The sequence below is a fragment of the Scyliorhinus torazame genome, chromosome 2, assembly GCF_047496885.1.
Source record: "Scyliorhinus torazame isolate Kashiwa2021f chromosome 2, sScyTor2.1, whole genome shotgun sequence".
Lineage (NCBI taxonomy): Eukaryota > Metazoa > Chordata > Chondrichthyes > Carcharhiniformes > Scyliorhinidae > Scyliorhinus > Scyliorhinus torazame.
Window position 1 is genome coordinate 222486238 of NC_092708.1, and position 27251 is coordinate 222513488.

The window sequence follows — 27251 nt, forward strand, 5'->3', positions numbered from 1 at the left end:
GCTAGGAGTCTCTATCGGGTAGCGATCGCTGGAGTCAAACTTACGGTTTCTGATCGATGGTTCTTGCGAAGGTTGCGAGCAGAAGAAGAAGGGAGAGAAGGGGCGATCTGAACTTGGCCCCTATTTTTCCCGCCTCTCGGGGCGGACCTTGACCCTGAGTCCCAAGTGATTGGACTTGTTCCCAATCACTGGGTTCGATATGCTCCAATAATGGGGCGATTCCTTGATCAGGGGGTGGTCATTCACCTGTCTTTGTCTCGGCCACTGCTGGCGCCGAGAGGCCTGGCCCGGCATTCAATTGCTAATATATTGCAATTGTTCCCGGGGATAGCCGATTAAACTGCAGATGTCTGTGTTGATGTGCTGCTAATGGTTGCAGGTATCGATCTGGGCTGACTTCCCAGAGCCGAATACGCTATTCTGTCTGCAGCTGTCCGTTTGTGCCCTGTTGGCTGCTTTTCCCATCAGCCTTTTCGGTTAGCCATTTTATATCGGGTTTTGGCCAAATTAATCGGGAATCAGCCATTTTAGGTGGCTACAATGTCTGGCAGGGTGTGATGGATCTTTGCAGTGAACATCAGCTGTGTGGATGCTCTTGCAAAAGGCAGATTTCAGCATCTAAAGTGTTTGCAGGGGTCAGCTGACCTGACCTGAGGCTGTTCCCGCCACCCACCAATGAAGATCCTTTCTCCGGAGCCATTTTTCCCTTGGGCGGCCGTACAAATTTGGGAATTTTCCCGACTCCTGCTGCCTGCCTTAAGAATCAAAATTCAGCCTAATGAGATTTAATATGAGTGCTGCCTCCTCAGGCGATATTCAGTGTATGACAGGTGGTCCTGCACAGCATGGGTTGCTCATCTGCTCGATAATGACATTGTTAATCCCACGGTATTATTTTGAGCCCCTCGTGAAGAATTTAACTGTTTCTTAAATTTTTAGTCAAAATTTCTTTATTACCAAAAAATAACCTAAAATTAAATATTACAATCAATTCTTTACATTCTAAATTTAGAATCTAATTTACTGATATGTCCTGATTATATATAATCTCCATTATTTTCTGAATCACCAGAAGCATGTTTTACAGAGAGAGTATTTGCGAAAGGAGAGATGGATTGAATACTAAAGCCTGCAATTTGTTGAGGACTGCACAGAACTAAAAATGGTTAACTTTCATCTTTATTGCTGGTCTGTGTCAAGCCAGCTTGCTTAATGCAGCCAGCTGACACTCTGGGCAGAATTTTACAGTCATGTAGTGGTGAGGATGAGGCTGGAATATGTTGTCCATTGACTTCGGCAGGACTGGAAAATGTTGGTGGTGGGAGGGGCTATAAAATTCTGCTGTCTGAGCCTGACACGTGAGACTGCAACTGAGCATGTGCAGGATGTTCTCCCGCCCCCCCCCCTAATATTGCAGACCACATAAATACAACCAAAAATAAATTATCTTTATTAACCCCTGTGTTTTTATTGCCAATTATCTTAATCTGTCCTCTGGTTACTGACCCCTCCACCACCAATTGTTGGCAAATTTCTCCCAACACACTGCATCAAAACTCCTTTTGATTTTGAGCTCCACTGTTATATCTTCCAATAGCCTACTTAATGGAGACCATTTCCAGCTTCTCAAACCTTTCCACATAACTCGCTCATCCAAGGTCCCATTCTACTAAATTTCCTCTGCACCTTTTCCAAAGCCTTGACCACCTTCCCAATGTATGGTGCCCAGAATTGAACTCAGTGCCCCAACGGAGGGAGAATCAATGATTTAGAATCATAGAGAGTCATAGAATTTACAGTACAGTAGGAGGCCACTCGGCCCATCGGGTCTGCACCGGCCCTTGGAAAGAGCACCCTACCTATGCCCATACCTCCACCCTATCCCAACACCTCCACCCTATCCCCGTAACCCCATCTAATCTTTTTTGTACACTAAGGGCAATTTAGCATGGTCAATCCACCTAACCCGCACATCTTTGGACTGTGGAAGGAAACCGGAGCACCCAGAGGAAACCCACGCTAAGCAATAATTTCCTTCTGTAATCTATTTTATAAAACCACAATTTTTGTGTTTTTTAAAATAATTTTATCAGCTTGTTCTGCCACCTTCGATGAAATGTGTATATGATCCCTATGTTTTCTTGCCGCCGTTTAACATTGTTACTATTTAATTTATGTTGCCATTCCTCATTTTTCCTTTCCAAAATGCGTCACTTTGCACTCCCGTGTTAAATGTGTCTTCTCATTTCATCAGTCTGTATCCTCCTGAAATCTGAAACTCTCCTCCTCATTGTTTATGCGATTTCCAAGCTTTGTGATATCTGTAAAATTACACCCTCTGTTCTCAAGTCCAGGTCATTAATGTATCAGCAGTTTTCCTCATATACCACTCATGTGCTGTCTGGTCTCAACAAAATTCACATGCAATGATGACAATAATTATTGTAATATGTTTACTCCATATTTGATTGATTGATTTATTGTCACATGTACCGAAGTACAGTGAAAAGTATTTTTCTGTGGCCAAGGGAATGTGCAAAGTACGTACACAGTAGACAAAAAGAATAGTCGACAAAATGCATCGATAAATAAGTAATTGGTTACAGTGTGGAACAAGAGTCAAACAAAACAAATACATGACCAAGAGCAGCTTAGGGCGTCGTGAATAGTGTCTTACAGGGAACAGATCAGTCTGAGGGGGAGTCGTTGAGGAGTCTTGTAGCTGTGGGGAAGAAGCTGTTCCTATGTCTGGATGTGGGGGTCTTCAGACTTCTGTACCTTCTACCTGATGGAAGGGTCTGGAAGAGGACAAAGTCTGGGTGTGAGAGGCTTCTGACAAAGCTGTCTACCTTCCTGCGGCAGCGGGAGGTATATACAGAATCAATGGGAGAGTGGCAGACTCTTGTGACGCGTTGGGCTGAGTTCACCACACTCTGCAGTTTCTTGCAATCTTGGGCTGAGCAGTTGCCATACCAGGCTGTGATGCAGCGGATAGGATGCTCTCTATGGCACATCTGTAGAGGTTTGTGAGAGTAGATGCAGACATGCTGAATTTCTTCAGCTTCTGTAGGAAGTAAAGACGTTGTTGGGCTTTCTTGACTGTTGCATCAACGTGAGTGGACCAGAACAGACTGTTGGTGATGGTGACGCCCAGGAACTTAAAGCTATCGACCATCTCCACTTCGGAGATTCATTTACATCAAGACATGGACTTTCTGGCAGTGTTGTCACTTGTTCTTCGCCATTTTGAAAAACATAAAGCACCCTGCGGATCTGTGCTCTGTCTGCCTTGCTTTCTGGACAGGTAACAACAGTTGGAAAGCTGCCATGGTGACTTATGTTTAATCAATGAAAAAACATCAAACAGTTTAAAAATGATTGGGTGCTATTGGGCTCATTCCGGGCATAATGGGGTGAATCGTGCGAGAGCCCCAAACCGGTCTCCATGCCAGGCTGATCGCAAGTCACCTGACTCGTTCTGCCCGGCTTGAGGTCCAGATCTGCATATTTAAATACCCGGACGTCGGATTCATCCGCTACCCGGGACTCTCTGGCTGCACCTGTGAGACCACGACAGGGCGCCATTTAGTACTTGTCCACAGAAAGGGCAGCAAAGTGGCACACTTTTTTTAAAATGGCAAAGTGCCGTTGGATTGCGGGGTGTTTCATGGCGCTGCAGCCACCGAGAAACACCCCACTAAGCTCGATCGACAGTTGCCTTAGTTTGAAATCCGTTGAATCGTGTCCATTTTTAAAATTAAATAAAAATTTCTTAATATACTATATTCCCCTCTTTTTCCTAGAAATGTATGATTGGGTGCTGTATTAATCCGCTGTTACTAACACTATAATTGTGTGCTTCACAGCATTGGCAGCAAATAAATCTGATTATCATTATTACTTGATTTAACAAACAATGTTGAATGAAAATGAATATTTGAGTTTTACCAAAAATGATCTGAAGATGGCTCGAAGCTGGTAAAGACATTATGTGAATTCCAGGCAATGTCCTTTTGTTTGTACGATGCATCATAAAAACTATGAAAGATCGGCAATTTATTGTTTGGCTTTTGTTTATAGGATGCATTAGAAACTTGCCATAGTGACATCTAGTGACAGGAATCGATACTACGAGAACATTCTCCATAATAGAAGAGAGGTGTGAATTGAATGTACTGTCACATTTTAACATAAAATATAGCATTTCCATGGTAGCTACAGCTTGTTAATAGCAGCTCTGATAACAGTTTTAATTTGGTGAATGCATTTTCATCGACAAGCAGCCCTCCACTTTGATTACAATTCTCAGTCCACAGCCATAGAAATTAAAATAAATTCTTGATAATATTCCAGAATGAAGAATTCAGTACCATAAATTTGAGGATCATGGATCCGATTTTCATGTTTCAGGGTTTTCTGCAGTAACAAAATGTCTCAACTAATTGTTAACTCAGAAAATAATGTTGGGGCTGTTATATAATTCAATTGCTTAATATAATTGAATTAGTTTGTAAAAAGAAATGGCTGTAATTATATTCATTAACTTCTGCAACTTAATCTGATGTTTAGGAGTATTGTGTGGAAGATTTGGTTCACTGTTTTAGTTAACAGTAGGGATGCTGGTAGCATAGTGATTAGCACTATGGCTTCATAGCGCCAGGGTCCCAGGTTTGATTCCCAGCTTGGGTCACTGTCTGTGCGGAGTCTGCACGTTCTCCCCATGTCTGTGTGGGTTTCTTCCAGTTGCTCCGGTTTCCTCCCACAAGTCCTGAAAGACGTGCTTTTAGGTAATTTGGACATTCTGAATTCTCCGTCTGTGTACCCGAACAGGTGCCAGGATGTGGCGACTAGGGGCTTTTCACAGTAACTTCATTACAGTGTTAATATAAGTCTACTTGTGACAATAAAAGATTATTATTATCTGAACCTACATAGTAACCACAAAACAATTATATTTGCTCAGTCCGTCATTCAGATTCAACATGAAGACCCCTTTGTGCTTTTGCAGTATATCTGATTTCCACGTACATCAACACATCTGTTTTCACTGGTACTGACTGTCTGCGTCAACAAACAGCTTACTCCATTTACACTAAACATACAAGATAAAAGTCTTTGTAAGTGCTGAGCATTTTCTTTGAGGTGTTACATTTTAACTGGCATACACATACAAACATTTGCTGTCTCCCCACGTCATTAAGCAGACTCAAAAGAGGCAATATCAATCCAAAGAGCTGAATATCGTAGAAAACACTTTGAGTCTGTTTTCTGTCTTTTATTTTCCATCACACAGACAATGGTGACATTTTATGTCACAGAAATACTATAAATGTATGAGAATCAGCGTGTATAACAGTCAGCCTGATCCAAATATCAATTCAAAATATCATTAAGAAGTGTAACTTGTTAGAATTCACATGCAAGTGAAAGGGAAATGTATCAGAGCATTTGAGATGGCTGCAGAAACAATGGGGGAATATTTGCTGGGAGAGGCTGTTGCAAAGTTATAGAGTAAAGGTTTTGCAATGCTTTTTTGAAGGTGGGAAGTGGAAATGGAAGGCCAAATTGTTTTCCAGAATTTTCCAAAGGCCATGATATGGTGACTGGAAAAATACCATCGAAAAATGGAAATAGAGAGTCAGTATGATCAGTATTCCAGAGTAAAACTAGATATTTTAGAGGTGAAGGAATACACTTTGTCAGTGGACTGGATTTGAGCTGGGATGGTCAGGTTGTCGTTGAATTGAACCTGAGGGGGCAACTGAAGAGATTGATGAAGTTGGAGGAACATGGGTATGAAGGGGGAATCCAGAAGATGGTGGCTTTGGTCTGCTTCTGACACTAAACTGGATGAAGTTTCAATCCATCCAAGACTTTGTCAGTCAGACAATCAGAAAATCAAAAACAGAGAAAGAGAAGGACAACTGGGTCTCGTCTATCTATGATAATCAACACACAAAGATTATAAGGAACATAGGAGATAGGAGCAGGAGTAGGCCATTCAGCTCGTTGAGCCTGCTCCACCATTCAAACAGATCATGGCTGATCATCGACCTCTTATGTATATTTTCCCACTGTCCCCATATCCCTTGATGTCATTAGTATGGAGGAATCTTTTGATTTCTGCCTTGACCAATGATTGAGCTTCTATGACCCTCTGGGGTAGAGTATTCCAAAGGTTCATCATCGTCTGAGTGAAGAAATTCCTCCTCTCAGACTTAAATGGCCTTCCCCTCAAATAAGGACTTTTGAGGGAGAAAATTCATCCCTCATTCTGTATTCTGATGGTTTTCTGCTGTATTCTATCCTGATATTTGTTACAAACCATCTTTTTCTGTTTATTTTAAACTTCTATGTCTTTTGTCCTCCAGGGAACCTGAGCTTTGGGTATTTTAACCGAAACATTCCCACTTTGAAGGCTAGCCGTTACTGAATTACAGCTTTCTTGACCAAGCCTGGTTTTCAGTTCCGCCCTGCTAGAATATAAACACAGTGCTGGAAAAACTCAGCCGATCTGGCAGCCTGGGGAAAGAGAAGCAAAGGGCCCCATTCAGCGGCCTCGTCGCACCTGACTTGGCTCATTTAAATATGCGGTTGCCAGATTCACCCGGGGCCCGGGATTCACCGTTGTGCCAGTGAGGCCTCACCCGGGCGCCATCTGATACTTGTTCACAACGTCATCATGGCACCTCAGGAGGCCTCGCTGGGGTGTTGAGGCCTGCGTGTTATTGGGCACTGGGCAAGGTGGCACCCTAGAACTCCAACTGGGCACCTTGGCACTTTCATGCTGGCACCTTGGCACTGCCACCCAGGCACCCTGACAGTGCTGGGTTGCATATGCAAAGGGTCGGGCACGGGGAGGGGGACACCTTGCCCATTAGAGGTAGGGTGGGAGGGAAGGGAGGGGGGGGGAAGGAGGACCCCAGAAGAGGTAAGTTGAATGAAATGGGGGTTCTGGAGGTCGTAGAGGGGCACTGAGGTAGGGGGGGGGGAGCATTGAAAGATTGGGCTGCCTTTAAAAATGGAATCTAGATCCACAAGTAGTTTGAAGTGACTGAAAGAGTTGTTCGTCGCTGAGGCTAAAGAAAACAGCAAAGTGCCGTTGAATAGCGGGGTCTTTCTCAGCGCTGCATGTGCAAGAAACACCCCGCTAAATGCGCCATTCAGTGGACTTTTAACTCACATCCGCTGGATTGCGCCCAAAGTTAACATTTCGAGTCCAATATGACTCTCCATTTGCATTTGAGAGGTAAAAATCTGATGGATTTCATGCTGTTGAAAAAGGGGGAGAAGCAGGCGCAACAAAAGGGAAGGTTAAGGGATAAGTTAGCGGGTGTGGTAGATTAAATCACAAAACATGTTATGCAACGAAAGGCAAAGAGATTGGTAATGGTCGGAGTAAAGAAACAAAGCATTGGTCCAGAGTAGGTGTTAACAGCAAAATAAAGGTCAGCTCTGAAGGAAAAAAATGTGACAACAAGATGCAGATTGGCATTTCGGGAAAAAAAACTCAAGATGGAGGACAGAGTTCATGATCTGAAGTTGTTGTACTCAATGACCATTAGCAATACTTCCTTCGTTGAGCGAGAAACATTCTGATTGAGGAAATGTTTCTGTGGGTATTTTTGAAATCTTCATCCACCTTACCTTTTCCTTCCAAGTCTACATTAGGGTAATTATAACTTCCTGCTGTTACTATTCTTACAAATTTGAAATTTTTTTGAAATTTTTCCACAGATATATTCCTTAATCTTCTTCTCATTATTTGGGGTCCAGAGTAAATACCAAGCAATGTTACAGCTGCTTTCCTAATCCAACTAAATAGATTTATTTTTATTTATATTTACCGAATATATTGGGCGCGATGCTCTGGCCCGCCACAACACATTTCTGCCCCGACCCGCCGGTCGGGACTCTCCATTACACCGGCCGGTCAATGGGGTTTCTCATTATGGGGCAGCCCCACGCCGTCAGGAAACCCTCCGGGCTGCCGGCAAAACAGAGCATCCCGCCGGCGGAGAATCTCGGCCATTGTCTCTCGATAGAAATGTAATAAAGGTCCATAACCTGCTGGCTCCCCAGCGTCACACTTGGGCGGGAGGGGGGGATCCAACGAAGTGCTGGCGAATCTCTCTTGGATGTTCCCAGGTAAGGGTTTTTGTCCAGAAGCGCTTACTTCCCCTGGAAAACTGCTTTGCTGGAAACTATCCGCCAAAGCAATTCAAATTACTGACTTCATTTTTTCTGCCAGGGTTATGCCAATAGAAATAAAACTTCTTCTGACTTCTGAGTAACTATTTTAAAAACCCAGAACAATATCTGTGCGGGACCACCACCCATACCCCTCCCCCCCCCCATAGTATTCCCCTTGCCCCTCAATCCGAGGGACTCACAGTACCCGCCCTGGAGCATAATGTGGAAAATGTGAGGTTGGTCATTTTGTAAGGGATAACAAAAGAACAGGGTATTATATAAATGGAGAAAAACTGCAGTAAGCTCCAACACAGCTTAGACTTGGGGTTACTTCTATATGAAACATAGGTGCAGCAGATACCTAGGAAAGCTAATGGAATGTTGATCCTTATTTCAAGGGGGTTGGAGTAAGAGTAGGGAAGTCTTGCTGCAAATGTACAAGGTACTGGTGAGACCACATCTGGAGCTCTGTGAACAGTTCTGGTCTCTTTATTTAAGGAAGGATTTTGGGATTCTCCATTTGGGAGACTATGTTCTCCCGCTGGGAATGAATTGCAATCGGTTTACGATCCTCCTGGGAGCACAAACCAGGTAAGCAATTCAGTGTTCCACATCATGAAATTTTAGCATGGTGTGGAGTTACAAGGGTTTCCCAGGGAATTCTGCTTTCGGGCCATCATCCTGAGTAGGTGGCCCGTTAGCGACGTCCCGTGGCCAGCCATCTCCGTCACTGCAAATCATCACAAACTCACCCCCTGCACCACACCAGCCCCCCCAGCCGCAGATTGCCTGAATTCCCCCTTCAAGTACGGGCAGGTGAATCTTCATCCACCCTGTCTTTCCCCCTTCCCCCCTCCCCCTTACCTCCCCGCCCATCCGGGACCCCTGTAATAGGGAGACCCTCCCCCACAGGGTTCCCTGTAGTGGGCAGATTTCTGGAATAGGGAGACCCCCGCGGGACCCTTGTAATAGGGGGACCCCACACAGAGCCCCCCTGCCTAAAGGGACTGCCCGCCCTCCCTCCGAAATCAGACCCCTGACTGGAAGCTAGAGAGCAGACAAACAGGGGCAATGAGAAGAATTACAGCTATAACATTTACCTTGTAGCACCACATGTCCATTCCTGGAAGGAGAGCAGCTGTGACCTACGTCTGGTTTTCACAAATCCATTAGCTGCCACCATTCATAGCTTTCCAGTAGTGGTCTGTGATTGACAGCTTCTACAAACCATCTGCAGCTTTGATTTATTCTTTCAAGGTGCAGTGGCCTAAGTGGTGAAATCCCAATGTTTGTAAGCATCGACCATTTCAAAGAGAGATAGGTGCAGTGAAATCACACGCTTCGATGATTGGAATGCACATAGCGCTTGGACACTTACCATATTGATGCCAACCCTTGTTTTAATGAAGCGTTCAGCTTACAATGCCCCCCGCTATGTCCCCGCAGACGTTGGTGCACAATCGGTGGGATAGGGCCAAAGTGGATGGCTAGTTGACGGACGTCAGGTCCCTCACCCTCTATGAGGAATGGACTGGAGGTTGCGGGGGTGGCCGAGGGCAGATCAGTCACCAGGGTCGAGCTTGGCATATGCCACATAGAAGAGGATCCACCGGCCCCCACCCAGTTGATCTGTCACACGTGTGTTGTTCATGCCTGCATAATAATCCTTCCCTCTCATTACCCACATGTCCATATTCCCGCAGGATCTCCAGGTGGCAGTGCTGGTCCATCTGGGGTAGTCCCCCGGCACCTCCCAAGAGAACATCTGAGGAGAGCACGGAAGATGCCACCATCGATGTGTCACGGCTGTCTTCCCCATCCTCCACCAGCACAGAGACACACACCTCGGTGGGTGAAAGAAGTGGACAGGCATATTCTGGGAACACCACATGGTTGCAGATCCACATCAGGTGGAGGCCGGAACATTCAGGGGAGACAGAAGTCGGAGGTCTGCTGGATCCCAGGACCCAGCTGAGACACAGTCAGATGCTGGGCCTCTGGACCGGGCTATCCCGGAGCTGATGAAGAGTTACTCCAGCGGCTCCATAGCCGATTGGAGGAGTCCCAGAAGCTGTGGATGCTGGAGATAGCGCCGACAATGAGTGGCACTGAGGCCAACGCTGCCAGGCTGGCAACTATAGTGGAGAACCTACAGCACGTCAGGAGCATGAGTGGTGGTGTGCAAGACGTGGCTCAGTCAGTGATGGCCATGGCTGAGCGCCTCGGCAGTATGTCTGGTTCGCTGGGGGACATGTCCCAGTTTCAGGTGGACCTTGCCAGGGCACTGCAGAGCATGTCCAGTCACAGAGGGGCATCGACATCATGGTGCAGACATTGGGGAGCCAACAGGGCTGGCAGAGCCAGATGAAGCAGGGGCATCTGGAGCTCAATCCTTCTACTGCTCCATCCCGAGGTGACCCCCCAGAGCCCTACGGTCACCGACTGGGAGGAGGAAGCGCTGGAGGCTGACCAGGAGCCCCCCATATAGGGAGACGAGAGAGGTCACCAGCGCTCTGAAGTCCATCCCCGCTGACAGTGGCACATTTCGGAGTCAGTGTGTGGAACAGAGTGGCACAGCAAGGCATGTGCCACCGCCAAGCTGGCAGGTGACCTTCGGCCCCAGGACCTACAGAGGATGCCCGCCGGGGCATCACAGGTCACAGGATATGGTGAGCAGCAGGGTGCATCCACCTCTGATGTGTATCCTGGGGACACACCTAGACTTTGCGGTAGAGCATGTAGGGCTAAGCACGTCGAGGATCACCGAGAGAGCATTTGGGATGCGGCATCATTGGAAGCTAGGGACAGTTAGAGTCACTATTGTACTTGTATAGCATTAGAACACATTACACTCGAGACCTGGGAAGCCTCCGTCATGTATTCCGCACTGCGGGACGGCCTGAACCCCCCTCCCCCAGTTGACCCCCTCGCAAAGGTATACCACATGCAGGTGATGGGCGTGAGTGACCACTCAGCAGTCAGACTATGGATAGGTTGAGGAGCATCAGAGCTCAGCTCACTGCAGGTTATCATCACCCTCCATGTCTTGTATATTGACCCACTGACAATGCCGTCAACAGGCACATCACTCTGGAGGGATTTAACACACACCCTGGGACGATCCAACAGGGTGATTGGGGAAGGGGGGGGTGTTGGGGTAAAGGGGAGGGCATGGTTGTGGGGACTGTGGGAGGGATGGGGAGAGGGCGGTGTGATGACAGACGAAGCCACGTCCTATGAGAAGCGTGCGAGGATGAGGGCTTCTCTGGTCCTCCAGGCGTGCTGAACCCTTGCCGCTGCCATCTGTCCTCCATCCTCCAGCTGTTCCCGTGGGTACTACCCGGGCTCATCCTCCAACCCCTCCTGGTCCAGCACCTCCTCAGTGTCATTCTCGAAGATGGCCGCATGTTCTTCCCCTTTCATCGTAGGGCAGCACGGTAGCACAAGTGGATAGTGTCATAATATACACCAGTATATCATGATGCAGACACACACTGATGGACACACAGTGGGACCAATCAACATACACAACACCGCAGCCAATCACCAGTGAGAGCACACGCACTATAAAGACAGGGAGCATCAGAGTTCCCGCTCATTCGAGTAGCAGCAAGCTAGGAGGACAGAGCTCACAGCCTGTAACACAGACATTCCTGTGCTGAGTGCATTGACTGGTTAGGACAAGGCAGAGGTCTTTAATTAAAGTTAGTATCGTATTAACCCACAGTATGTTTAAATAGTTAATGATTCAATCAAATAGTGTTGCACTATTTCAAGTGTTGGTGACCTGTATGTGATCCAGAACACCCAACACATCATGATACCAGGACGGTGGGATCCTAACACTTCTTAGACCTACCAGCAAGTGATCTGCCTTCCGCCAGCATTCTGTCATCCTGCAATATGGACAACATCAGCCCGCCGCCGCCGCTCCGCATCGCTGGCAACTTTGGGCCAACTGGAAGATTTTCAAACAACGCTTCCAGCTCTTCCTCGAAGCCACGGACAGGGAGGGCGCCTCGGACACCAGAAAGATTGCTCTTCTCTTCTCCACGGCCGGGAACCATGCCATCCACATTTTCAACTCTCTCACCTTTGCAGATGATGAAGATAAGACGAAGTTCAAGACGGTCCTCCTCAAGTTTGACACTTAATGCAGCATAGAGGTGAATGAAAGTTTTGAATGCTACATGTTCCAGCAGCGTTTGCAGGGTAAGGATGAATCTTTCCAATCCTTTCTCACGCACCTCCGCATCCTTGCGCAATCTTGCAGCTATGGGCCCACCTCCAACTCCATGATACGCGACCAGATCGCTTTTGGTGTTCAGTCGGACCCCATATGTCAGCAGCTCCTCAAAGTAAAGCAACTCACCCTAGCGACCGCCATCGAGACCTGTGTCTTACATGAAAACGCCACGAGTCGGTATTCCCATATACAAGCAGCTGAAAAGGCGCGGCAAGGTCCCCACGAGGCGGAACGGGCCCAAGTGATTGAGCACCTCCAGGGCCTCAGCCTGGATGAGGGCGGCCATTTTGCGAGCTTTTCGCAGACTCCGCGCTTGTGCGCACCAAACGAGGGGACGGCAACGTTGAAGAACGTAATGCGCAGGCACGCACCACGCATGCGCGGTTACGCAGCGAATGTGCTGACGTCACGACATGCGGCAACTGTGGCTCCGCCCATTTAAAGCAGCAATGCCCCACAAAATCTCGACAATGTCTACGATGTGGAAGACTTGGCCACTATGCTGCCTTCTGTCGAACAGCTCAGCCTGCCAACTCCCATCGCTTCAGCCAGCCTCACAGGAATGTTCGGGCAATTCAAGCCATGGCCACCGAGTCCGATGCGGACCTCCCACACAGCAGTGACACCGAGGAGACGAAGGCACCTTTTCGAGTCGTAACGAAAAACAGGCTGTCCCCGAAGCAAAGACACCAGCCGCTGTCGGTATACAGTATCGATCCAGACGATGAGTGGTGTGCCGCCCTGACGGTCCACCAGAACTCTTCACCCACCTCAGAGACTTAATTTGTGAACTTTGTGGACATATGGACTTTCTGATTTGTTCTGTTCCGTTTAATCGTTCAAGTGGTTTGTATATAGTGTTCATCTCGTTATTCTTGTGACACACTGTTTTTTCTGCACCAGGCACCTTCCCATGTAAATAGCTTAGTTTTAATGTACATAGTCCTGTAAATATTTCGCGCACACGTAGCCAGGAACATTCACTATACACTATTTATTGCCACGCAGGTATATTTTTTATAAAAGGGGGGATGTCATAATATACACCAGTATATCATGGTGCAGACACACACTGATGGACACACAGTGGGACCAATCAACATGCCATTCACCAGTTAGAGCACACGCACTATAAAGACAGGGAGCGTCAGAGTTCCCACTCATTCGAGTAGCAGCAAGCTTGGAGGACAGAGCTCACAGCCTGCAACACAGACATTCACCATGTGCTGAGTGCATCGACTGGTTAGGACAAGGCAAAGGTCTTTAGTTAAAGCTAGTATCGTATTAACCCACAGTCTTAAGTATGTTTAAATAGTTAATGATTCAATAAAATAGTGTTGCACTATTTCAAGTGTTGGTGACCTGTATGTGATCCAGAACACCCAACACATCAGATAGCACTGTGGCTTCACAGCGCCAGGGTCCCAGGTTTGATTCCCCGCTGGGTCACTGTCTGTCCGGAGTCTGCATGTTCTCCCCGTGTCTGCGTGTGTTTCCTCCGGGTGCTCCGGCTCCCACAGTCCAAAGACGTGCAGGTTGGGTGGATTGGCCATGCTGCTGGCCAATCCACCGTTGCTGCCTGGGCATCTTGATGGGCTTGGTCCACGTCAAAGTTTATATAGTCGGCTGCCCAGGCAAACAGGGCATCCGTGACTTCACAGATGCACTTGTGGGCTGTTGGTTGGAATATGCCGCACAAGTCCCCTCTCGAGCCCTGGAATGATCCCAAGGCATAGATGTTCAGGATTGCAGTGACCTTGATGGCCACCGGGAGCGGGTAACCCCCTCCTTCACATGGTGCCAGGTCTGCAAGTACATGGATTAGGTGCAGCACCGTCACCTTGTTAGGGCAGAGCTGCCTGCAGCATGCGCTGTGTTCCGACATCAGTTTGAAAGACCAGTAATGCCTGTACACCTTGGGCCATCACCAGCTTCCCCCTCTGGGCCCCTACCCAGCCTAGTGGGCAGCCGGGTCCTCTAAGAGTGTGGGGCAGACCCCTGGACAGTCAGTGGGAGTTAAAGTGACCTTCACCATTGTGGTAGTCTGTGTTAGGAGGATTACGGTACCTAGTTATGCCGGAATACCATTGGTGGAGAATGTACTTGTTCCCATTGAATAGGCTTGCATGTTAGCTCCGCCCTGCAAGGCGGGGTATAAGAGCCCGTGCCTCCCCAGCAGCTTTCTTCTGTACCTGCGCTGCTGGGGGAAACATCTAGCGTATTAAAGCCTTCAATTGTCTCCAATCTCATTTCTGAGGTTATTGATTGTGCATCAACCATATTACCACGGATGGGGCTCTGTCACGGGGGTGTTCGGTGGGACAGACAGCCAGCAGCTGTTTGCCCCACCACTATAAGACCATAACACCATAAAATCTTGGCGCAGAATTAGGCCATTCGGCCCATCATGGCTGATCTGTTTCTCATCCCCATTCTCCTGCCTTCTCCCCATAACCCCTGATTCCCTTATGGGATATCCCCTTATGGGTGTGCACAATCCAGGGGGTGGTATACTCTGGATCACCCCCCCCCCCCAACCCTCCCCAGCCCAGGGGTGACCCCCCCTCCCACCGATGGTGGCCCACCCTTCGACCGAACCTGTCCCTCCATGGGGGCTCTAACCACCCCCCTCCCCTCCCCCCAAACACTTGAGCAACAGCTCCAGTGCCCCTGGGCTGACTGCCCGATTTCGAAGATAGCTACTCATCTCCTCGGATTCTCGCAGCAGCCATTCCGCTAGCTTCACGTTTTTAAATGGGTACACTGAGCGGCGCCCACTTGACTGCTCACTGGGAAGGTAGTTAGACCACGGGTGACTGTTCAATAGGGGGTCCTTTCCGTTAATGGTATGGAGATTGGACTTAATAGGTGATTACTGTTTTCTTGCCACGCCACAACAAGAGCTGGATCTCGCCAACGAGAGCAGGCCGGTGAGATTGGAAACCAATCTGTGCTCGGCGTGGTTCCCACTTTCGGCCTCACCTGCTAAACGCACGATGAGGCCGGTAGATCATGGCCCATAGACAGTGAAATATGAATTGATGATCATGGGCAGGATTCTCCGACCCCCCGCCGGCGTGAATCCCGCCCCCGTCGGCTGCCGAATTCTCTGGCGGCGGGGGTGGGAATAACGCCGTGCCGGTCGGCGGCTGCTGGCAGCGGCCCCCCCCCCCGGCGATTCTCTGGCCCGCGATGGGCCGAGTGGCCGCCCGTTTTCGGCCAGTCCCACCGGCGTACATACACCAGGTATTTGGCGGCGGGACCTGGCTGCGCGGGTGGCCTCCGGGGTCCTCGGGTGGGTGTAGGGGGATCTGGCCTCGGGAGGTGCCCCCACGGTGGCCTGGCCCACGATCGGGGCCCACCGATCCGCAGGTGGGCCTGTTCCGTGGGGGCACTCTATTCTTCCGCATCGGCCGCTGTGGACCTCCGCGATGGCCGACGCGGAGATGAACCCCACCCCCCCGCCCATGCGCTGGGTTGACGCCAGAGAAAAGGTGCATTATTTTACAATCGGATATAAAGAGCTTTGTTAGCAGCAGAGCGAACGTAGATTTGATACTCTAGTATGTAGCACCTTGCAATCACAGTAAACACTGTAAGCTCTCTGTCGGTGTGATTTCACACGTCAGTCTGAACCGACAGGTGAAGGTGACAATTCTCCGAGTCTCTGTGGGTGAAGGAAAACATACCCATATTGACCCTGTGTTCTTTTTAAAATTTCTGATTGGCCAGTACAAATTTGGAATTAGTGACACTCCCATTCTCTCAGCAAGAAAACCAAAGGCAAAAGAGTCGGAAGAAAAAGACAGCCTGAGCTCAGATGGAGCAGTTAGTGCTGAAGAAACGTCATCACTGAACTTATGAAAGCTGTCCAAACACGGCACGGTAGGGGTGGCATGGTAGCACAGTGGTTAGCACTGTTGCTTCACAGGGCCAGGGATCCGGGTTCGATTCCCGGCTTGGGTCACTGTCCGTGCTGAGTCTGCACGTTCTCCCCGTGTCTGTGTGGGTTTCCTCCGGGTGTTCCGGTTTCCTCCCACAAGTCCCGAAAGACGCGCTTGTTAGGTGAATTGGACATTGTGAATTCTCCCTCTGTGTATCCGAACAGGTGCCGGAGTGTGGCGACTAGGAGATTTTCACTGTAACTTCATTGCAATGTTGATGTAAGCCTACTTGTGACACTAATAAAGATTATTATTGATTATTAAAGATCTTGTAACCTCTGTGCGTGGATCTCCCTTTTTCAAACGTTAGTTTGAATCTGCTGCCAAGTCACGCAGATCGCCAGGTGTGCAGCAACAGTGCAGCTTTCAAGCAGGGTTAGCATCCAATAGCACTGAAGAATTCTCGCAAACAAACCAGGAAATAAAATCCACTTAACATGCTTCACTTCTAATTGAATATTAGGCAGAGGTAAAGAAATGAGTGGGATGTACATATTGGATTCAGATGGAAGTTTAAATATCATAAATATATTTTAATGTGGAATTTATTTTATTTCAGTGGAGAAATAAAATAAATAAATGGGAAGAGCTAAGTGATTCCACAACTAATGGATCAGATCTTATCTCTGCAGTCCTGCCATATCCAATAACTCTAGCCCTAACAACTCACTGGAGGAGGAGACACCACAAATATCCCCATCCTCAATGATGCGGTAGCCCTGCGAATCAGTTCAAACGACCAGGCAGAAGCATTAGCAGCAATCTTCATCCAGAAGTGCTGAGTGGATGATCCATCTCGGCCTCCTCCAGAGGTCCCCAGCATCACAGATGTCAATTTTCAACTAATTAGATTCACTCCACAGGATATCAAGAAACAGCTGAAGGCACTGGATACTGCAAAGACTATGCACCCGAACAATATTCCGGCAATAATACTGAAGAGTTGTGCTTCAGAATTTTCTGCTCCTCGAGCCAAGCTGTTTCAGTTCAGCGACAACACTGGCATCTAAAATTGCCCAGGTATGTCCTGTGCACAAGAAACAGGACAAATCCAATCCAGCCAGTTACTGCCCGATGAGTCTACTCTCAATCATCAGCAAAGTGATGGAAGAGTCATTAACAATGCTATCGAGCAACACTTACTCAGCAATTAACCTGCTACTGGGTCACTCAGCTCTTGACCTCATTACAGCCATAGCTCAAACATGGACAAAAGATCTGAATGCCAGAAGTGAGGTGAGAGTGACTGCCCTTGACATCAAGGCAGCATTTGACCAAGTATGGCATCAAGGAGCCCTAGCAAATCTGAACTCAATGTAAATCGGAGGAAAACCTGCCACGAGTTGGATTCATACCTGACACAGATGAGGATTGTTGTGTTGGAGGTTAATCACCTATGTTCCAGGACACCACTGCAGGAGTTCCTCAGGATAGTGTCCTATGCCCAACCATCTTCAGCTGCTTCATCAATGACCTTCCTTCCATCATAAGGTCAAAAGTGGCGATGTTCGCTGATGACTGCACAATGTTCAGTACCATCTATGATTCCTCAGATACTGAAGTGGTTCATGTTCAAATACAGCAAGACCTGGGCAATATCGAGGCTTGGGTTGATAAGTGGCAAGTAATATTCACGACACACCAGTGTCAGGCAATTATCATCTCCAGCAAGAGGGAATCTAACCATCGCATTACTATCGCTGAAACCCCCACTAGGAACATCCGAGGGGTTACCATTGACCGGAAACTGAACTGGACTAGCCATTTAAATACTTTGGCTACAAGAGCAGGTCAGAGGCGAGCAATCCTGCGGCGAGTAACACATTTCCTGATCCCTCCAAAGCCTGTCCACCATACAAGGCACAAATCAGGAGTGTGATGGAATACTCTCCACTTGCCTTGATGAGTGCATCTCCAACAAACATTCTTTGACACCGTCCCGGTCAATGCAGCCTGCTTGATTGGCACCCCATCCACAAACATTCACTCCCTTCACCATTGACGAGGAGTGGCAGCCTTGAATGGTTCCCCTCCAAGTCACTCACCACCTCTTCGGGGGGGTTTAAACGAGTTCAGCAGGGGCTTGGGAACCCGAATTGTAGCTCCAGTAAACCGGAGGTTGAGAGTAGTGAGGTCATGAGTAAGGTTTCAAAGTTTCAGGAGTGTACCGGCAGGCAGGAAGGTGTTTAAAGTGTGTCTTCTTCAATGCCAGGAGCATCCGGAATAAGGTGGGTGAACTTGCGGCATGGGTTGGTACCTGGGACCTCGATGTTGTGGCCATTTCGGAGACATGGATAGTGCAGGGAGACGAATCGTTGTTGCAGGTACCGGGGTTTAGATATTTCAGTAAGCTCAGGGAAGGTGGTAAAAGAGGGGGAGGGGTGGCATTGTTAGTCAAGGACAGTATTACGGTGGCAGAAAGGACGTTTGATGAGGACTCGTCTACTGAGGTAGTATGGGCTGAGGTTAGAAACAGGAAAGGAGAGGTCACCCTGTTAGGGGATTTCTATGAGCCTCCAAAAAGTTCCAGAGATGTAGAGGAAAGGATTGCAAAGATGATTCTGGATAGGAGCGAAAGCAACAGGTTAGTTGTTATGGGGGACTTTAACTTTCCAAATATTGACTGGAAACGCTATAGTTCGAGTACGTTAGATGGGTCTGTTTTTGTCCAATGTGTGCAGGAGGGTTTCCTGACACAGTATGTAGATAGGCCAACGAAAGGCGAGGCCATATTGGATTTGGTACTGGGTAATGAACCAGGACAGGTGATAGATTTGGAGGTAGGTGAGCACTTTGGTGATAGTGACCACAATTCCATTGTGTTTGCTTTAGTGATGGAAAGGGATAGGTATATACCGCAGGGCAAGAGTTATATCTGGGGGAAAGGCAATTATGATGCGATGAGGCAAGACTTACGATGCATCGGATGGAGAGGAAAACTGCAGGGGATGGGCACGATGGAAATGTGGAGCTTGTTCAAGGAGCAGCTACTGCGTGTCCTTGATAAGTATGTACCTGTCTGTCAGGGAGGACGTGGTCGAGCAAGGGAACCGTGGTTTACTAAAGCAGTCGAAACACTTGTCAAGAGGAAGAAGGAGGCTTATGTAAAGATGAGACATGAAGGTTCAGTTAGGGCGCTCGAGAGTTATAAATTAGCTAGGAAGAACCTAAAGAGAGAGCTACGAAGAGCCAGGAGGGGACATGAGAAGTCTTTGGCAGGTAGGATCAAGGATAACCCTAAAGCTTTCTATAGATATGTCAGGAATAAAAGAATGACTAGGGTAAGAGTAGGGGCAGTCAAGGAGGGTAGTGGGAAGTTGTGCTTGGAGTCCGAGGAGATAGGAGAGGTGCTAAATGAATATTTTTCGTCAGTTTTCACACAGGAAAAAGACAATGTTGTCGAGGAGAATACTGAGATTCAGGCTACTAGACTAGAAGGGCTTGAGGTTCATAACGAGGAGGTGTTAGCAATTCTGGAAGTGTGAAAATAGATAAGTCCCCTGGGCCGGATGGGATTTATCCTAGGATTCTCTGGGAAGCTAGGGAGGAAATTGCTGAGCCTTTGCTTTGATCTTTAAGTCATCTTTGTCTACAGGAATAGTGCCAGAATGGAGGTTAGCAAATGTTGTCCCCTTGTTCAAGAAGGGGAGTAGAGACAACCCCGGTAACTATAGACCAGTGAGCCTTACTTCTGTTGTGGGCAAAATCTTGGATAGGTTTATGAGAGATAGGATGTATAATCACCTGGAAAGGAATAATTTGATTAGAGATAGTCAACACGGTTTTGTGAAGGGTAGGTCGTGCCTCACAAACCTTATTGAGTTCTTTGAGAAGGTGACCAAACAGGTGGATGAGGGTAAAGCAGTTGATGTGGTGTATATGGATTTCAGTAAAGCGTTTGATAAGGTTCCCCACGGTAGGCTACTGCAGAAAATACGGAGGCATGGGATTCAGGGTCATTTAGCAGTTTGGATCAGAAATTGGCTAGCTGGAAAAAGCCAAGGGTGGTGGTTGATGGGAAATGTTCAGACTGGAGTCCAGTTACTAGTGGTGTACCACAAGGATTTGTTTTGGGGCCACTGCTGTTTGTCATTTTTATAAATGACCTGGAGGAGGGCGTAAAAGGATGGGTTAGTAAATCTGCAGATGACACTAAAGTCGGTGGAGTTGTGGACAGTGCGGAAGGATGTTACAAGTTACAGAGGGACATAGATAAGCTGCAGCGCTGGGCTGAGAGGTGGCAAATGAAGTTTAATGCAGAAAAGTGTGAGGTGATTCATTTTGGAAGGAATAACAGGAGGACAGAGTACTGGGCTAATGGTAAGATTCTTGGCAGTGTGGATGAGCAGGGAGATCTCGGTGTCCATGTACATAGATCCCTGAAAGTTGCCTCCCAAGTTGAGAGGGTTGTTAAGAAGGCGTACGGTGTGTTAGCTTTTATTGGGAGAGGGATTGAGTTTCGGAGCCATGAGGTCATGTTGCAGCTGTACAAAACTCTGGTGCGGCCGCATTTGGAGTATTGCGTGCAATTCTGGTCGCCGCATTATAGGAAGGATGTGGAAGCATTGAAAAGGGTGCAGAGGGGATTTACCAGAATGTTACCTGGTATGGAGGGAAGATCTTATGAGGAAAGGCTGAGGGACTTGAGGCTGTTTTCGTTAGAGAGAAGAAGGTTAAGAGGTGACTTAATTGAGGCATACAAGATGATCAGAGGATTTGATAGGGAGGACAGTGAGAGCCTTTTTCCTTGGATGGTGATGTCTAGCACAAGGGGACATACCTTTAAATTGAGGGGAGATAGATATAAGACAGATGTCAGAGGTAGGTTCTTTACTCAGAGAGTAGTAAGGGCGTGGAATGCCCTGCCTGCAACAGTAGTGGACTCGCCAACACTAAGGGCATTCAAATGGTCATTGGATAGACATATGGACGATAAGGGAATAGTGTAGATGGGCTTTAGAGTGGTTTCACAGGTCGGCACAACATCGAGGGCCGAAGGGCCTGTACTGCGCTGTAATCTTCTATGTTCTCTGTTCTCTGTATCGCCGCTCCTTCACTGTCGCTGGGTCAAAATCCTGAAACCCCCTCCCTAACAGCACTGTGGGTATACCTACACCACAGGGACTTCAGCTGTTTAAGAGGGAGGTTCACCACCACCTTAAGGGCAATTAGGGATGGGCAATAAATGCCTGCTTAGCCAGCGACACCCAAACCCCTTGTATAAATTTTTAAAATTGGCATTTCATAAATATCTTTGTTTTCCAGAACAGGAAAGATTTCACAGCGGTAATTATGAACTTGGCTGTCAAACACAGATTGGCCCTCCAGCTTTGACAGTTTGTCTGTCGTCTTTAATTGGATGGGGAGCCTTCACCTACCTACCCACCCACCCAGCCCCTCACCACCCCCCCCTGTCCTCTCCCCCCCCCCCTTCCTCCCCCCCGCCCCCCCACCCCCCCCCTCTTCCCCCATCCTGGTTTCACACCCCAGCCTGATTTCATTCTTCAGTTTATGTTTCACCTCATCCATTGCTAATCCCACCATAACAGTTTGGTTCAAATTTCCATCATTGTGTTTTGAGATGTTAAACCAAGATGCTGTCCGCCTGTTCAAGTGAATGTAAAAAGGCCCATGGCATTGTTTGAAGAGGAGCAGAAACACTCCCTGAATACTGCCCAGTAATTATCCTTCAGCCGACCCCACCAAAAACACATTTTATTTTTTATTTTTCTCTGTGCTCTTGGTTGGCAAGTTTATCTACATTACAACAGTCATTACAATTTTAAAGCAACTCACTCACTGTAATGTGCTTTGGGGTATCCTGCAGATTTGAAAAGTCGAATATAAATACAAGTTCGCTTTTTCCTTCTTGAAGTGTTTTTGCTTCATAGACAATTATATTTCAAGGGAGTACCGCTTGCATTTCAAACATTTTTCTTCTAGATAGTCTATCACTGTTGGGGAACCTTGCTGTGCACAAATTGGCTGCTGGGTTTCTGACATTCAAAATTAACTACACTTCACAAATACTTCATTGGCTGCAATTGCAGCGTGTGACATTCTGAGGTTATGAAAAGGTCAATACAAATAGAAGTCCTTTTTCGCCAAAAAGAAAAGTTCGTATTTACCACGCTTGTGCTGAAAAAGCAGTTTGATCCTAATGTTGGGATAATTATTTTGACATCACCTTCATTTTCCCCAGCTTCATTGTTTCAAAATAGACATGTCGAAATTTATTGTTTGTTGTTCCCAAGTCATATCCACTTATCCCAATTAATCAACTGTTAATTAAATCACAAGTTTCATTTGAAACCATTGACTTAATTGTATCTCTGAAAGTGAATACCAGTTGAATGCGCTGGAAATTTCCAAGAGTCAGGCCGATATGTCCCAATGTGGTTCACTTTCACTTTCAACTGCCCTCTGAAGCGACCTGAAAAAAAATCATGTGGTTTCATCGAACTGGAATGGTTCTGGATGGCTCACGACCACTTTCTCAGGACAATTAGGGATGGACAGTAAATGCCGGATTCTCCAGCGACTCAACATCTTGGGATTGAATTAAAAAACAAAAACAGAGAGACGAGCAAAATATAAGGTGAAAATTCCAGTGTGTCACTGTGTAGTTTACAAATGTCCATATTAACAACCTGCATAATCCTAATATTAAATTGTTATATTTATTTGTTGCCACAAAGAAAAAAGGTATGGAGGTCCCCACAATATGGATTCTTGTAAAACATAATGAGAGGTTTATTAAGGGTGTTGCGCAATACAATCAGAGATGGCAATCTCCCCAAAGCCTCGCAAACACTCTAAGGACTAAAATTACACATCACGTGACACTAAACCAGCAGGAACTTGTTATTTTGCAGTACTTCCAGCATTTACCATGGAAAGGTGCAAATAATTATTCGGCATGGACAAGCTGGGCCATAGGGCCTGTTTCCATGCTGTAAACACCTTTGTAACATCTATGTTACCAATTTTAAGAGCACTATACTTTTCCAAATATTCTTATTAGTGCTGATTTTTTTTGTAACAGATGTAGCAGAATACATGCTAAACGCTATTAGCCATTATCATACCATATTGCTAAATGTAGATGTTTTGGTGGTGCCATTGCCTGGTTGAGTTACTTGAGGAGGAAATCCGTCTCCACACTCTGCCCAACCCTCACAAATTCTGGTGGTGAGGTCAGTTAAATGATGCGTGTGGGAGGGTGATGAGGTAGGTACTAAACCCAGTTCTGGGGCATGCATTATGCAGACTGAGCAGGTCAATTTTTTTTTAAACATATTCCTTTTTCAGAGATACAAAGTCAGGGCTCAGAGTGTGGATAGGGGTAAACCCTAAACCAGCTCCTTGCCTGCTCCCAAAACCAATTCAAATTGAATCCAATCTGTTACAATACTAGGCCTTGGGATCACGTGATATTGTATGACACATACCCTCCTCTTCCTGCGGACATACATCCATTAGGCCTTTGGTGATAACAACTGATGGAACATTCAGTGGAGCAAGGCGTTCTCCAACCATGCCTCTTCAATAGTGCAATGTGGAAAGCATAAGATTTAAGCAGTACCTGCTCCCTCCATTGGACAGTCCCAGAGCAGTGAGAGGCGACGGTGCCTCTGGATGTGAATTTGCAACCCAAAAAGGAGTGGAATTTCTTAACTATTTTTTATTATTTTTTAAAAATACGCTGCTGAAGTAGACACATTTGCGTGATTATTTAAATATTTTCCCAGCCCATTTCTTTGCAATAATGTTACTCATTATGCTGAAGAGCAAGAGTTGGGTGCCGGGGCTTTGAAAATGGCTGTAGCGCTGACTAAGATGCAATCTCTGGAAGGAAAGGAATGCTGTTCCTGCTTCAGTAATGCGGTTCTTACACTGCTGATTGAGCATCGTTGGCAGCAGAATATGGAAGTGACAGCAGGAGAAGGGGGATGGGGAATGCCACCTCAAGTGCTACATAATGTTAATATGCAGCAGTACAGACCCTTTGTTCGTCCAGGACTCCTCCATGCTAACACAGCCTGAAACTCCCTCTGCCACCACAAATTTGGGGGAGGTTGAGAAAATTAACATTTATCACTGCGATTCTTGAACTCCGAAGCAACGCTGCTGGCTTGGCTCATTGTGCTCTTCACTTGCCACACAACAGGATTAAAACCTTGATCTGGAATTTTGTGCATTTATTATTGGCTAACCAACAGAGAACAAAGCAATGTTTCAAAATTGCCATCGCCTTTTAATGTTATAGAGTAGAGAGCCCTGTGCCAGACGGATTTCTTCTCTTATTCATGTGTCTCTCAGCTCTTTCCTAGCTTCTTTGTTCAAATGTCTACAAGCCATAATTCAAATAAATTGGTCCACATTAAACGCCCCCTTTCCTTTTTGCAAAATAAAGCATTTCATAATACATTGTGTCAGGAAAAACTATTACCTAAAGAAATGTGTCCTAAAGAACTAAATACCATTCAACCTGCAAGAGGTGAGTAAAATTCAACCCACCCCACCCACTAACACACTTCCCCCAGTCATTTTATGCTGTGTTAGTGTTAACAAAATCAATTTCCAGCACCCACTAAATTATATTAAATCAAACACGCCTTCCTGCCTGAAAGATCAATATTTTGGTATTTCTTTGATTAAAATGTTATCAAACGACGTTTAGCAGCATTTTGCCATGTCTATATTTTTTGCCATTCATTTCTGGAAGTTGAAATGTTTTACCGAGAAGAAGTGGACCTTTTTTAGGAGTTAATAGGAAGAAAGAATATATTAGGAGGGATTCTCCATCGGCCAATGCCGGAATTGCAAAACACGATTGGGCGGAGAATCGTGCATCAGCCAAAAATTGAAGTTGCTGCCAGGTGCCATGCTCCAGTCCCTCGACAGCAGCGTGAATGCGTTCTCTGCCGTATGCTGTCTAGGGCATGCAAATTGTACAGTAAATGCAATTGCCATATCATTAACGGGCCCGACTTGGCAATTTCCGGGCCGCCCGCAACACACCATCTCCGCGAGGCGGAATTACCGATGGCGAGGTTTACTTGTGGTATTTGAAGTCGGCAAACAGGCGTTGTGGTTTCTGAGGGAGAGAGAAGGGATACGGAAAAGGCCCAACATCGTGTGCTGACGGTTGTGCCTGTGGCCAGGGGGCATCTGTCAGGGCCGGGGGTAATAGTGAGGGGCGACCAGGAGGTGGGCCATGATGTTGGGGTGGACGGGCATGGACCACTATTCCCGCAGCCTGCAAGGCAGCCATCTGACTGCCCATTGGGAACTTAGAGCCACGGGTCGTATGGGTAACCCCCCCCCCCCTAGGCCGCCCCCCTAAGGTACCCTCTCGCCCCAGCCGACCCATCAACAGGATGGGCATGCTCCACCACAACCAGTGCCATCTTGGCTGGGCTGAGGGTCGGCATGCATTGAAATTGTGCAAATTCCACATGGCGCCGGTGCTAGCCCGTTAACGGGACCTGAATCACTCTGGGACTGACACAGCTTTTGTCAACATTGAAAATTCGTGATTCAGTCTCAGCGTCAGCACTTAGTTTCTCAAGCGGAGAATTCCGCCCATAATCCTGGGGTAAGAGGCGCAGTTTGAGAATGTTTCTCCTTGTCCTGCAGAAAACCTTTTGGTATCATTGTATTGCTCGAATCTTGCCAAGATGCTCTGAAAGAAGAGGGATTATAATTGACCATATGCCAGACCTTAATATCAGTTCTTCCCAAAGACTAGTGGCTATTCTGTGTCATTGCAGAGGGTCAGGGATGTTTACTTCCTGTTCACCAGCAAGACTTGACCGGGTTGCAAACCTAGAGCCAAGTGTCATCTTCAGGTGAAACAAGTTCAGAAGCAGAGACTGGGATAGGTGGATCAGATATTCCAGACATATTCAGCCCCCATTTCAAAATTAGACATTCTGTTCTTACTCCATCAAATCCTTTTATTTTACACTATGATTTATAGTTAAATAGAAAAATGTAAGATTCCCCTTAACATTCAATACCATCACCACCAGCAAGTCCCCCACCATTAACATTGGGGGTGGGGGGTGGGGGGAATTACTAATGACCAGGAACGCAATTGAATGAGCCATATATATGCTATGGCATAGTCTGTGGTAAGTGGCTCATCTCCTGACTCGCAAAACCTTGCCATCACCGATCCGATAAAAGTACTGAGCACTGGATGAGTGCAATTGCAGTAAGATTTTTGGCACTCCAGCTAACACTTTGAACATTTGCTCCCTCCAGCACTGGTTTCCAGTGGCTGCTGAGCGTAGTATCTACAAAATGTACTGCAGTATGTTGCCGAGCTTCTTTGTGGCACCTCTCCATCCAGAAGGACAAAGACAGAAGGTACATGAGAACAACTGCAACTTCTCTTCCAAGTCATATACCATCTGAGCTGTCACATTTTTTTTATCATGCCTTCACATGAAATCCTTTTGAATTCATGTTTTAACTAGTTTTATGTCCATTATCAGGCTTGGCTGACAAGTGGTAAGTTACATTTGCACCAGACAAGTGTCAGGCAATGACTATCTCCTACAAGGGAGGATCTAATCACCTTGACATTCAATGGCATTACCATCGCTGAATCCCACAATCAACACCAGTTATCATTCACTGAGGAGAAATCACTTATTTTAGTTTTGGTATATCTTCTAACGTTTCCCTGATATTGTCTGCAATGAACAACAAATGTTGATATCAGGTACTCTTAAACTGAAAATAACAGAGGAACCGCATATACGTTATTTTTAAATATCATTTCTTCTTTTTAATTGAGCTCACAAGAGAATTCCTGTATATTTTTCCATCTCTCAGGCTTTTCTTTTCAAATTGGA

General features: G+C 46.8%; 1 protein-coding gene across 1 annotated transcript in view; it reads left to right on the forward strand.

Moving 5' to 3' along the window:
* prkd1 (protein kinase D1) overlaps positions 1-27251 on the forward strand; it is a 575159-nt gene that overhangs the window by 321569 nt on the left and 226339 nt on the right. The gene's annotated exons all lie outside the window — the stretch shown is intronic.